At 38.2% G+C, this 11697-nt stretch overlaps 1 pseudogene; it reads right to left on the reverse strand.

The window, feature by feature from the left end:
* The window catches only part of LOC137048054 (stonustoxin subunit alpha-like), a 185094-nt pseudogene that overhangs the window by 129041 nt on the left and 44356 nt on the right, over positions 1-11697 (reverse strand).

An 11697-nucleotide genomic window follows, 5' to 3' on the forward strand; every position in this document is an offset into this window, starting at 1 on the left:
TGATGATGCCACCAACCGAGGCTATGATACCTCCAGGTCAATTTCATTGACATGTTATGCACACTATTCACAACTGGTCGTGCTGAAGACACTTCCCATTAGCGCTTAATTTTAATTGAATTATTTATTTTAGGTTGGTAAAGCACCTGGAATGAAGGTATCCTTGCGGCAGTCATACAGCATACCAGGAAACAGAGGTCTTCCTAGAGCTGCCACTTCAATGGGCTCTGATGCCAAGGCTGCAATAAATAACAAATAAAAGGTCATATTTATGCTTAGAGATTTTATAATATACGCTGTTGGCAATTTATGTAATGTTTTACAATACATTTTATAACAATGCATTATATTCATGTTTTTTTTTTTTTTACTGTAAATGATGCTGATGATGATACTTTATTTATCCCCTTAGGGATATTTAGGCATTACAGCAGCATAAAGACAAGACAAAGTATAACACAAAAAAATAAATAAACTTAACACATATTACAACTATACAGAAGAACCATTATAGCAGATATACCATTAAATATAAAATGAGATATTTACATACATAAATAAGACAAGGTAAATGAGATATTTAAATACATAAATAAAACAATTTCGTGAATATAATTATAAGTATACTAAACGCTATAAATCCAAAATTGTTAAATTGAGAAAAAGGCCTTTTCTTTCCCAAAAGACTGTTTGTATGAAAACTATTATTTTTTGTTTCAAACTGTAATATATCATTATGAGTTTGTAATAACATAAAAAAATCAAATCCATATTTTGATTTTAAACATTTATTAAACAAAGACATTTTTTTCTCCAAAATGCAATATATCCATAACACGTTTTGCCCCAAAATGCTACAAATCCATTTCATCAACAAAAACCCACTTTCTGTCTGAAATTGAGCAAAGACATAACAATAAATAACAAGGAAAGGTTGTCTATTCATATGACAAACCCCAAAACTTGAACAACATCACTTATATTAAACCATTAAACCAGTTTTTAAAAGTACATTCATCTCGCTTGCCTTTTCAGATTGCATTCATTTGAGTCTGATATTAATGCTGTTAATAGCAACATTTCAAATAGTTTTGTTTCTGTTGCATTCATCTTGTTATTCTGTACACTACATTCATTACATTTTCAAAACAATGTACAAAACTGTACAATTATTAAGTTAATTAGTATTAAATAGTAAGTTATCTATACAAGTCCCAAGTCCCTTGGACAACAGATTTCTAAAAAATACATCCATCACAATGCTTCATAAAAACATGTTCATAAAAACAATATTTCTGTCATTAAAAAACATAACAATATTTCTGTGAAAAATATAACTTTAAATAAACAATACATCTGTGTGAGATTGTGCAACATAACTAAGCAAACATGACAGTCGATTTACATAACAAAGCCAACTTTAACACATTTCTTAAAGGGGGGGTGAAACACTCAGTTTCAGTCAGTGTCATGTCAATCTTGAGTACCTATAGAGTAGCATTGCATCCTGCATATCTCCGAAAAGTCTTTATTTTTTTTATAATTATATAAGAAAGATGCGCTGTTCAGAGTCTTTCCGAAAAAAGCCGAGCGGGTGGGGGCGTGTCGTGTGAGTGGAGCTAAATAATGACGTGTGCAGCAGCGCGCTGTGTGTTGAGTCGAGTGCGTCGTAAAGCTGTGTCATCCCTAACAGCGGGAAAAAAACTTTATTCAAAATAAAATATGGCTTTTAATCAGATACAGCCATACATCTATGATCCGGAATCAGACCCAGAGGCTGCAGTTGAACAGGAGCAGCAGCAAAAACGACTAGAGCAGGACGTCTCTATGTGGTACAAGTTATACACTAACTATATAATATGCTTAGCGGCTTGTGTTATTTACATATTTATACTTGAATTATATCGTCGTATTTTTGTCTTTGAAGGTGTACATGTGGGAAGTGCAGTTGTGCACGTGTGTTTGTGTGTTTACGCGTGGTTTGTGTAGACAGTAAGCGGACTAAAAAAAACAGACATTTGAAGCAGTCTCACTCACCCTTCTAACGTTGGGACTGCTCCATCATTCAGCATTAGGCGATCGGGAAAATCCGGCGTCGAGCTGGGCCTTGTTTATGAAACAGTCGGCACCGAAATGCAGCGAACAGATATAAACATTCGCGCAACTCAGTTGCTGATCCGGAAAAGCAAATTACATCCACTGTTGCCTTAACGCGGGGTTTTGGCGAATCTGTGCAGGACTGTCTTGGTCTGGCAACCAAAAACGCACTTTTTTGGTGACATTGTTATGTGCACATCACCTGTCCAGCATCCTACAAGCCAGCGCTTTGATGGGCGTAGCCTGTTGCTTTCGCTCTCTCTCTCTCTCTCTCTCTCTCTCTCTCTCTCTCACGCGCTTCCGGTAGAATTGTCCGTAAGGCCCATACAAGGAAATTCCGCCCCCATTAACGTCAAAGGGGACGCATGATCTCAAAAAACTTGCCGAAACTTATGACTAACCGGAAGTAGTATTTTTGACAAAGAAATACTCCCATCAAACGTCCACCTTAACTTTTGAAACTTTGTCTATGTTTAGTATGGGATTCCAAGTCTTTAACAGTGTAAAAAGATCAGTATGCATGAAACAGCATTTCACCCCCCCTTTAAAGTTGAACACAGATATATATCGTGCTATGACAGTGGAGAGTGTCAAAGGTTTTTACAAGATCGTCAGCTGTCAGTTTGTCGGCATGACAAAAGTTTTTTGATTCACTGAGAACAAGCAATCGCCGGTATTTTGCCACCGCTGAGTTTCTGACTCCCTTTCGTGGTTGTCTTTTGACGGCTTCCGCTTCTTTCCCACAGACGACACGACCACTGGCTCCTCAATACCATCAAAGTTATTCATTTTAGTAGCCTATATAACAACTTAAAAGTCTGAGGCGAGTGTTTACCGGCGTCTGACAGGGTGCCGCCATGACAGTTTGCGTCATGGAATGGTGCGCGGTGATTGGTCAAATGGAACTGTAGGGCTTTGCGGAAAAACAGGACTGGTGTTTGTCTCTGTTTTAGGAAAAAAGGGAAGAAACGGCAGCGAAACACGGCGGATATCGCGTTTTGTTAAAAACTGATTATCGAGCTTTGAATGGAGAGTCAATGGGGAGCTTGTTTTGGTGGTAACTTGTTTTTTTGTTTTTTTTTTCAAAATTGGCGTTTATCGCTTTTTGGAACCAAACTCTTCATATATAGATATTAATTAGCCTAGCCTTTTCCGTGATTCTACAACTCAAGCAAACCCAGTGGTGGAAAGAGTACTGGAAAAGCATACTCAAGTAGAAGTACTGTTACTTGTCAAAAAATGTAGTTCTGGTAGAGTAAAAGTACCTGTCCTAAATGCTACTCAAAGTAGGAGTAAAAAGTAGCCCTTTTAAAAGTACTCAAGAGTAGTGAGTATTATGCTATGAATGTTATTCCACCTTATACCCAGGAAATTAAAAATGTAGCTTACTCTTTTATGAATGATTCTCAGTCAGAACAACAACAACAACAACAAAAAAACATGAGATCACCAACAGTATTTAAATATTTATTTGACTATTTCTTTTTATTTTTGGCTGCTAGCACTAAAAATACAGCCATGTAATATTTGAAAAAGCAACCAATAATCTAGTAACATTTATGACAACCATTCTGTAGCTAGAGGTTCTTGCAGTTCATTAAAAAAGGTTGCAAAGCATTGTACATTAACAATTTTACATGAAAAGCAGTTCTTTCTTTCAATATGCATTCATTGTACTGCTTTAATTTCTATAGATGTTTTCTCTATAAAAAACACTAAAAAATCAGAATCGAGTAACTCACAATTTTCACCAGTGATTATTTTTGCTTGCAATTCAAAAACATACCTTATTTAAATATAAATATGATGTTTTATGAAAGTTATTTGCTATATACATGGACTACAATTTTAAATCACCATGTGAGAACACATTAAATTAAAATATGCACTTCAATATGCTGATAGAAAGTAGGTTTAATGCGTTTATATGTTCGAAACAAAATCGATGTGACAAAATCTAGCAGTGACGATCGGTTAATAGCTAATGCACTGAAGCCTGGCAAACAATCAAGCTAAATTCAGTGTTTCCAGCAGATGGCACTGCGAGCTTGTGCAGCACTAACAGAATACCCACCATTTGTGCATGTATTAGAGCATGTCATATTCTGCCGTCAATTTTTAGCAATTGTTTATAAGGCGATTTCAGTCAACATACAATAACCACCAACATCAGCCTTTCATAAAGTGTGTGTGCCTTTCACTCTAGGCTGGTCGCTATCATGGTTGATGTATTTGACGGGAGTCATGCAATTTTTTTGATTATTCGTTTCAGCCAATCACATTGACAGGAAAAAAATTAACATAATGTAGTGACAGCAGGTTTAGGGAAAATAGTGCAGTAAAAGTACAGATACAGCACTTAAAATGCACTCAAGTAAAAGTACACTGTTTTTAAACTACTTAAAAAGTACAATTCTTAAGAAAAACTACTCAATTACAGTAACAATTCTTTACTTTACACCACTGTGCAAACCACAGCATAAAAAATGACTGATGCAACTATTGTATCATAAAAAGTTCTCAGTAATGTCCTACACACCCCAAAGGGTCTCCTTAACAAGTGGAGGCGAGTTTGGCCCTTCCTATACAGAGCACTCATGTTGTCTTCATATACACACCCAAATACATGTTCACCCTCTCAATATCCAGGCCCTGTTTACTGGTACAGTATATGAGGCACCAAATATTTTGTCTTTAGCCCCGTTTCCACCAAAATTACCCGGAACAATTTGTACCAGGAACTTTTTTACAGGAACTTTTCTCCCCCCAGACCTGCAGCTGTCTGCGTTTCCACCGCGATCTAAAGTACCGTGAAGATTAGGCAGATCAGTGCGGTGATGTAGGACTGCACGCGACTGCTCCTCCAAGCCAGTGACGGACAATAGGGCTGTCACTTTATATTTGATATTCGAATATGCATTTGAAGATGACGTGAAATATCCGTAATCGAACTATAAATAAACTATCCGGTTTTTAAAGTGCCATGTAGCGCAATTTTGTACTGTCGGTGGGTTTACATGTAATCAGTTTAAAAGTCCAATCTGAAGGAAAATGCTCCATATAAACACCTCAGTCGTAATAAAAATGCCCAAACTGAATGAAATTGTAATCGTTTTGAGATGGGTAAATAAACCTTTTCATGAATCGATCAAACGAAACATTTCACCATGTAAATGACCTGACCGGATTACTTTTGAGTGTGCGTCCTTATGTGATGTACACAGCGCGCGCCTTCACCACTGAAGAGCACACGTCGCGCTCATGCACCAAGCATGCTGACAAGAGAGGAAAATACATTTTTCTGAGGGATAATCTTTTTATTTCATAAGAAGTTATGAAGATAATGTTGGCATAATGACACTGTCCCTACGCCTATGTAAGCCAACAATCAACTACTTCAACTGCGCCTGACATTAGAATTTATTTTTTCTGAGATGATTATTACACTTTACAACAAATGAATAGCTTTTATAAAACCGTAAAGTCCTGGTGGCCGTTGAGAGTTGCTATGGCATCCGTAAACACATTCCAGCTGCTGGAGATGACGGCGTTGTACAAAATAAAAAGTTAACCCCTCAGAAAAATGAGCTTTCCTCTCTTGTCAACATGAGCGCGGCGCGCACCGTCACGTCATGTAAGGACACACACTTAAAAGTAATCGGTCAGGTCATTTAAGTTACATGGTGTAAAAAAATGTATAACAAGCATGGAAGAGATTCAAGCTGTGCTGCTTTTGCTGGTTATGTATAGGTTTACTAAAGAGGTAATTAACAACGACAGAAAAGAGCACTAATATGCAGATTCGGCAGCATGCAGCATATTCAGAAAGCTTGTAAAGCTAGATTTAAAATGACTATGTATATTATTATCAGCTATTACGGACACTGAACGTGAGATGGCTGAGACGACCGCGCGCCACCAGACAGAGAGCAAAGACTGATATTTACTGAACGCAGACCGAACCTCACAAAAGACTTTTAAAAATGCCGAGTTGAAATAAAATGCTGCGTGAGCTCAACCAATCAGCATGTTCAGCGCCCAAGTCCCGCCCTCGAAAGTTCCTGAACTTTGAAAAAGTACTACCTCGCGAGAAGGGCCGTTTGGAGGGGGAAATATTTACCCGGAACTTCATTTAGACCCTGGTTCTAGACCTGCGGTCTAAACACACCGAGTACCACCTTAAGTTCCTGGTTCCTGGGTAAAGTTCCTGTGGTCGAAACGGGGCTTTTGTCACATTGATGTGAAGGTTATTAAATTCACACCAGTCAACAAAGTCATTGATCACTTCCTTATACTCCAGGGGTCTCATTTATAAAGCGTGCGTACGCACAAAACAGGGCTGAAAAAGATGGCCCGATGTGATACAGAATAGCATAAAATACCCTTTTATTAGAGAACTGCAGAACACAGTGTAAGAACAAAATATTTCCCTTTATGTACATATATCATAAAATGTCAAAGTCTTCAAATACAGTCATGAAGCACAATCGCTACTCATCATCGGTCCTTGCCTACTATTACATTACAAAACCGTCAACCGCCCACAAATTAATTCTGTGATTTTGTCAAGGTGTTAACGATTAGTCTATTTGTTAAAACATAAATCCTCCGGTGACCTGGGTATGTAATGCTTTATGGTGGCACTGCTGGCACTGTTGGAGGATTACGCCAATGGCAGAATAAGGAGAGAACGAGTTTTCATTCAGGGACATTATCAGCAAAACTGCATGAATTTTATTTGATTTGAAGAGTTTAAAATTAACAAAATATTTTTTGGATTAAAATAACACTATCTTAAAAAAAAATACCTGAGAATATTTTATACAATTTAGTTTTTATTGATATTTTGATATAGTTATTCTGCAACATAAAAAGGATATTGAATGATTTTCAGCAATGTAACAACTATGAGGAATAATTAATATTCATGAGTCTATAATGTGACTCGCTGGTTGTCCATTAATTATTAACTTTATAACGGGACTTTTAATCCTGTTATTATCAAAGTCGATTTCAGTCATCCAGATTTTCCTCTCGTCTCGCGAGTGGAAAATGAGATTTCTTCATTGAATATCAATCTTACAAACTTTAAAAAACATTAATCTGTTTGATCAGGACAAATAATATTTCATAAGTTTGTACAATTTGTATTACTGAAAAAGTAACATGAAAATCAAGCTTAAATTGTAGCTAAAATCTTACGTCATCAGTGACTTCAAATCTATGAGCAAAAATGATACGAATTCACTTCAGTAGACTACGATTCGCACAAAGGGAGATTTGTCCAGGAATGGTCAAGACAACCTTTAAACGCAGTTTGATTGCGAAATAGAATCCTTTCTTTGAGTTGGCCTATGTGTGTGTGGTCTGTCGCAGTTTCTCAGTCTCTTCAGGGCAGTGAAGCTCAGAAGGAGTAATTGGAGGAGTTTCGGCGCAAAGTTGGTCTTGTCTCTCGGGCAGGTTTGCCCATCTCTCTTTGGCAGAATGCCAGCTCTCATGTTCAACCCATCTCTCAAGTTGGCGAAAATGCCGGAATGGCGGAATGCGCAAAGAGTTCATTGTGGGTCTAGGTTTTATAGATGAGATAGGCTGAGATGATCCAATCAGTAGAAGAGTGTGTCACAAGGCGGCCTTTGTCTGTTGAATCCCCTTAATTCCTCGTAACTCAATCGAAAATGGGTAATGTATTAAGAGCCCATCTTCCTTTCTTTTCCCGGAAAGTGTATAGTTTCATATTGATGCCATTTGTTGAAATTTGAACACAGAATTCATTGCCGTCGGGTGTTTGTCATTGTAAAGATACCATGCATGATAGTATTGACATTCCAGAGTACAGAGATACAGGATTTACAGTTAATACCATCCAAAATTTGATTTTACATGCAGTAAACATCATAGTTAATTCAAAACATCATATAAAGACCTTAAAGGGTTACTTCAGCGATTAGCATATGGCTTTGTATCAGTAGAAACCCTGGAGAATATTCAAATTATTGTGCTTTCCCCCCTCATATCTCCCTGAGACGAGAGATTTATGCATTTTATTTCTGGAAAAATTCCTCCTATGATGCAAAATGACGATTTTTGCATCATAGGAGGAATGTTTGCCCAGAGGCTAAAGACTACAGCCAGCAGAGGGAGCCGTTTCCGCATGTTTTGAATCTGCGCATGGGGGATGGGAGATTACACTCAGCTGGCAGGGAGAGCTCAGCTTGCAGACAGGATCATTTAAACGGAGCTATGGTGAGCAATGTAAGTCTTTTAACTTCTCAAATTCATTTCTATGAAAGTTAAGCTTGCAAAGGCATGAACTGAAACGCGTGCCAGACTGAACTCGCATTGTGAATGTGTGCCGCGAGTGTAGTCGCGATTACCTCAGCTCTCATCACTCCTGCATTTAGTGCTCAGTGCTGTGATACTCGCGCGGTGACTCACTCATTATATTGAACAGACACGTTCAGTTTTTAATTGTAGTGTCTTCTCTAACTCAGTCACAGTAATGAAGTTGGTGGTGTTGGGAATGGCCTCACTGGGCAGCGAAGCATTCTGGGAATTGTAGTCTTTCATCCCCATGGGACAAAAATACATTTTCTGTCTTTTCTCAGTCTAGAAGACACCAAATTCAAAAATAATTTCACATTTCTACTGCATTGATGACCCAGTTTAAATACAGATTCATCTTCCCAGCGCTGAAGTACCCCTTTAAATCCACACAATACATATATTTTATAGTTGAAAGAGGTAGTTTTCGTCTCAATGTCCGCATGTTGCTGATCTGTGTGTTTACAGCAGTCTCTCTATGTATATGTGTGCGTGTAGGTCAGAGGTCAAAAGCAAGGGGGGTTTGTGGGTGACTTGTTGCTCTGAGTCCAGAAAGGCCTCAGGTGTTATCAACGTCAGCACAAACGATCCTCTTTCTTTGGGGATTACAATGTGGCTCCTCATCTGTTAATTAGTCATATAGTTACAATACAAGGGAACTTTGTAGGGGATTAGATCATCCCAGGATGCGTAATTATCGGAGCTCTGGTCATCCGGTCATGTGGTTAAATATTAACGGAATTAGTTTACCATCCGCCATTATCGCTACAGCAATGTAATGTGTAAGGCACTAATGGAATTTAAAGTCTTTTATTTTATTTTTGAAAGTCTTTTACCTTTGACAGTGTTAAACATGGTGCCACGTGGATGGAAATCTGCATGCAAATGATATGCAGATGAGGTCATGCATAGTAAAACTAGGCGTTGTAAGCTCCATATATGGTGTTTTTGGGGAGGAGTCAGGGTGGAGAAGCACGTACGCACAATCTGCTGCTGGCTCTGATTTCTAGAGGAATTTTTGCGCAGCTTCTACCGTATGCATGGTTTTATAAATCAGAATTTTTTTGTGCGTATGCAAAATCTAGCTTTTGTACGTACGTACACTTTTAGGATGAAATCTACGCAAAGTTTTATAAATGAGACCCCAGGTCATTTCCATCCAATGTTCGTCCCACAATAGCTGTGTCATCTGAAAACTTCTGAATATGGCAACTGCTAGGCTGCATTCGGAACCGCATCCTCATTACTCAATTTAAATAAGTGCTTACTTACCGGGCGCTAAAAGAGTAGGTAGTCTATATCCAGATCTCGTTAAGTGTGAATGCGATCCGCACTTTATGCACCATGTTGACGTTGTTATGTGACCTATGATGATTCCACAAGCGCAACAACTTGTGTGACAGGTTTAATTCATAAAAAGAAAAAAAAAAGAAAAAAAAGACAGGTTTAATTCATCTTTCTATATATTAATATCGGTGTTTTAATTTATGAATACTAAGGATTCTGACATACTTTGCGCTCGCCTACTGCTTTTTCCATACTATATAGTAGTGAAATATGCGGTTCCAAATGCAGCCCTAGTGTTCTACTGGAAATCAGATGTGTACAGGGTAAATAAGAAAGGAGAGAACACTGTCCCCTGTGGTGCAGAAGACCTTTTCAGATGCACAGCAATGAAGCCTCACAACATACTATAGCCAATAGTCAATGCAGTCAGTTTACTGTCAACCCCTGCCCCCTCCTAGCCTAGAAATCTAGACGCACCCTAGCGGCAGCAAATTTAATCTGCCGGCAAGTGTCGTCTAGGAACTCTCAATACCCTTCTGAGCTGTATTCCTCAGAATCTGGACGGCCCAATCACATCGTGTATAGAGTCGCCGGGCGGGGCCATAATGACGACGGCCGAGTTGCGTTTGTGTGCTTCTAGTAAACACAGAAACTGGCGAACGGCGGCGGTCTTTCGAATCAGCTTTGACTGCGATTCTGGAAGACTTGGAGTTAAGCTTTCCTCTGAGAAAAGAACAAAGAGCGGCACTGAAGTCATTCTTAAGAAGGGAAGATGTGTTCGGAGTTTAGCCGACCGGATACGGCGAATGTTTAATCAGTCAGCGAGCTGTTTAATCAGTGAACGAATACGCCCTTTACTGACCGAGATGCTTTGAGTCTGACTCTGAACAGGAGATCTTGTTAGTGAACGAATTGAACAAACTGGTGCATGTTGTTCGTGAAATGAGTGACGTAAATGAAGTGAACCAGTTGTTGAACGATACCAATATCGAACAGGTGGAGCTCGGCTCATGTAGGTGGCATATTGCAGCAAAGAGCGAAATATACACTTTACCATTGTAATGAAAACAGTGTAACAACACAGACTGATGGTTAAAGGTAGGGTAGGTAAGAATTGGTTAAAAAAACTTGTTTTACAAATTTGTTTAAACATTCTTTATGTATCAATACATAATTAAAATGTAAGTACTCTAAAAAGAAAGTATAACATTTGAGTGTCTCTCATGACAGTTTTAAAGACAGCTCGCTATTTCCATTCACTCCACCTTGTCCCTTCTGGGCTCTTTCCAAAGCCACGCCCCCAAAATACATGATTGCGCCTCACCGACCATTCAGCTGGGTATTCCAGCTGATTGGTCGGTGAGGCGCAATCATGTAATCATGTATAGAGTCAGGCATTATTGACCTGAGTCGAGCGGAGTGCATGTAGTGACATCATGTCGGAATTACATGTAATAAAAAATCTAACTTTATCAGTATGAATATAAACAAATAAGATGTCTTTTAGTCCTCACTATCAAGCTAATGAGCTAGTTGTATTTATAAGGCAAAGCTAAAAACGGTAAGCGTCATAACAATTTTTTTCCAATAACATCAGTTATACTGTGATGAAGCTGAATTTCGTGTAAGATTCATAACATATACTGTGTTTTGCATGTAAAGTTTCCATGATGAAAGCATTGTTAATTAGCAGTAGCTAAAGCTAACTTAGCTCTAAAAATAGTTCCTGGATGAGGTGTACTAGATTTTACACATGCATTTTCTTATCTAAAGTTAAATTTTGGTGAAATTCAACAAGACAGCGATGAACTTGAACTAAGCATATTGAGTATTTATCATCTCTACTAATGGTTAAGTGTATAATATTGTCAGAGGTGGAAAGTAACGAATTACATTTGCTCGCGTTACTGTAATTGAGTAGTTTTTCTGTGTACTTCTACTTTTTAAAGTAGTTTTAAAAATCTGTAATTTTACTTTTACTTAAGTACATTT

Source organism: Pseudorasbora parva, chromosome 2, assembly GCF_024679245.1.
Source record: "Pseudorasbora parva isolate DD20220531a chromosome 2, ASM2467924v1, whole genome shotgun sequence".
Classification (NCBI taxonomy): domain Eukaryota; kingdom Metazoa; phylum Chordata; class Actinopteri; order Cypriniformes; family Gobionidae; genus Pseudorasbora; species Pseudorasbora parva.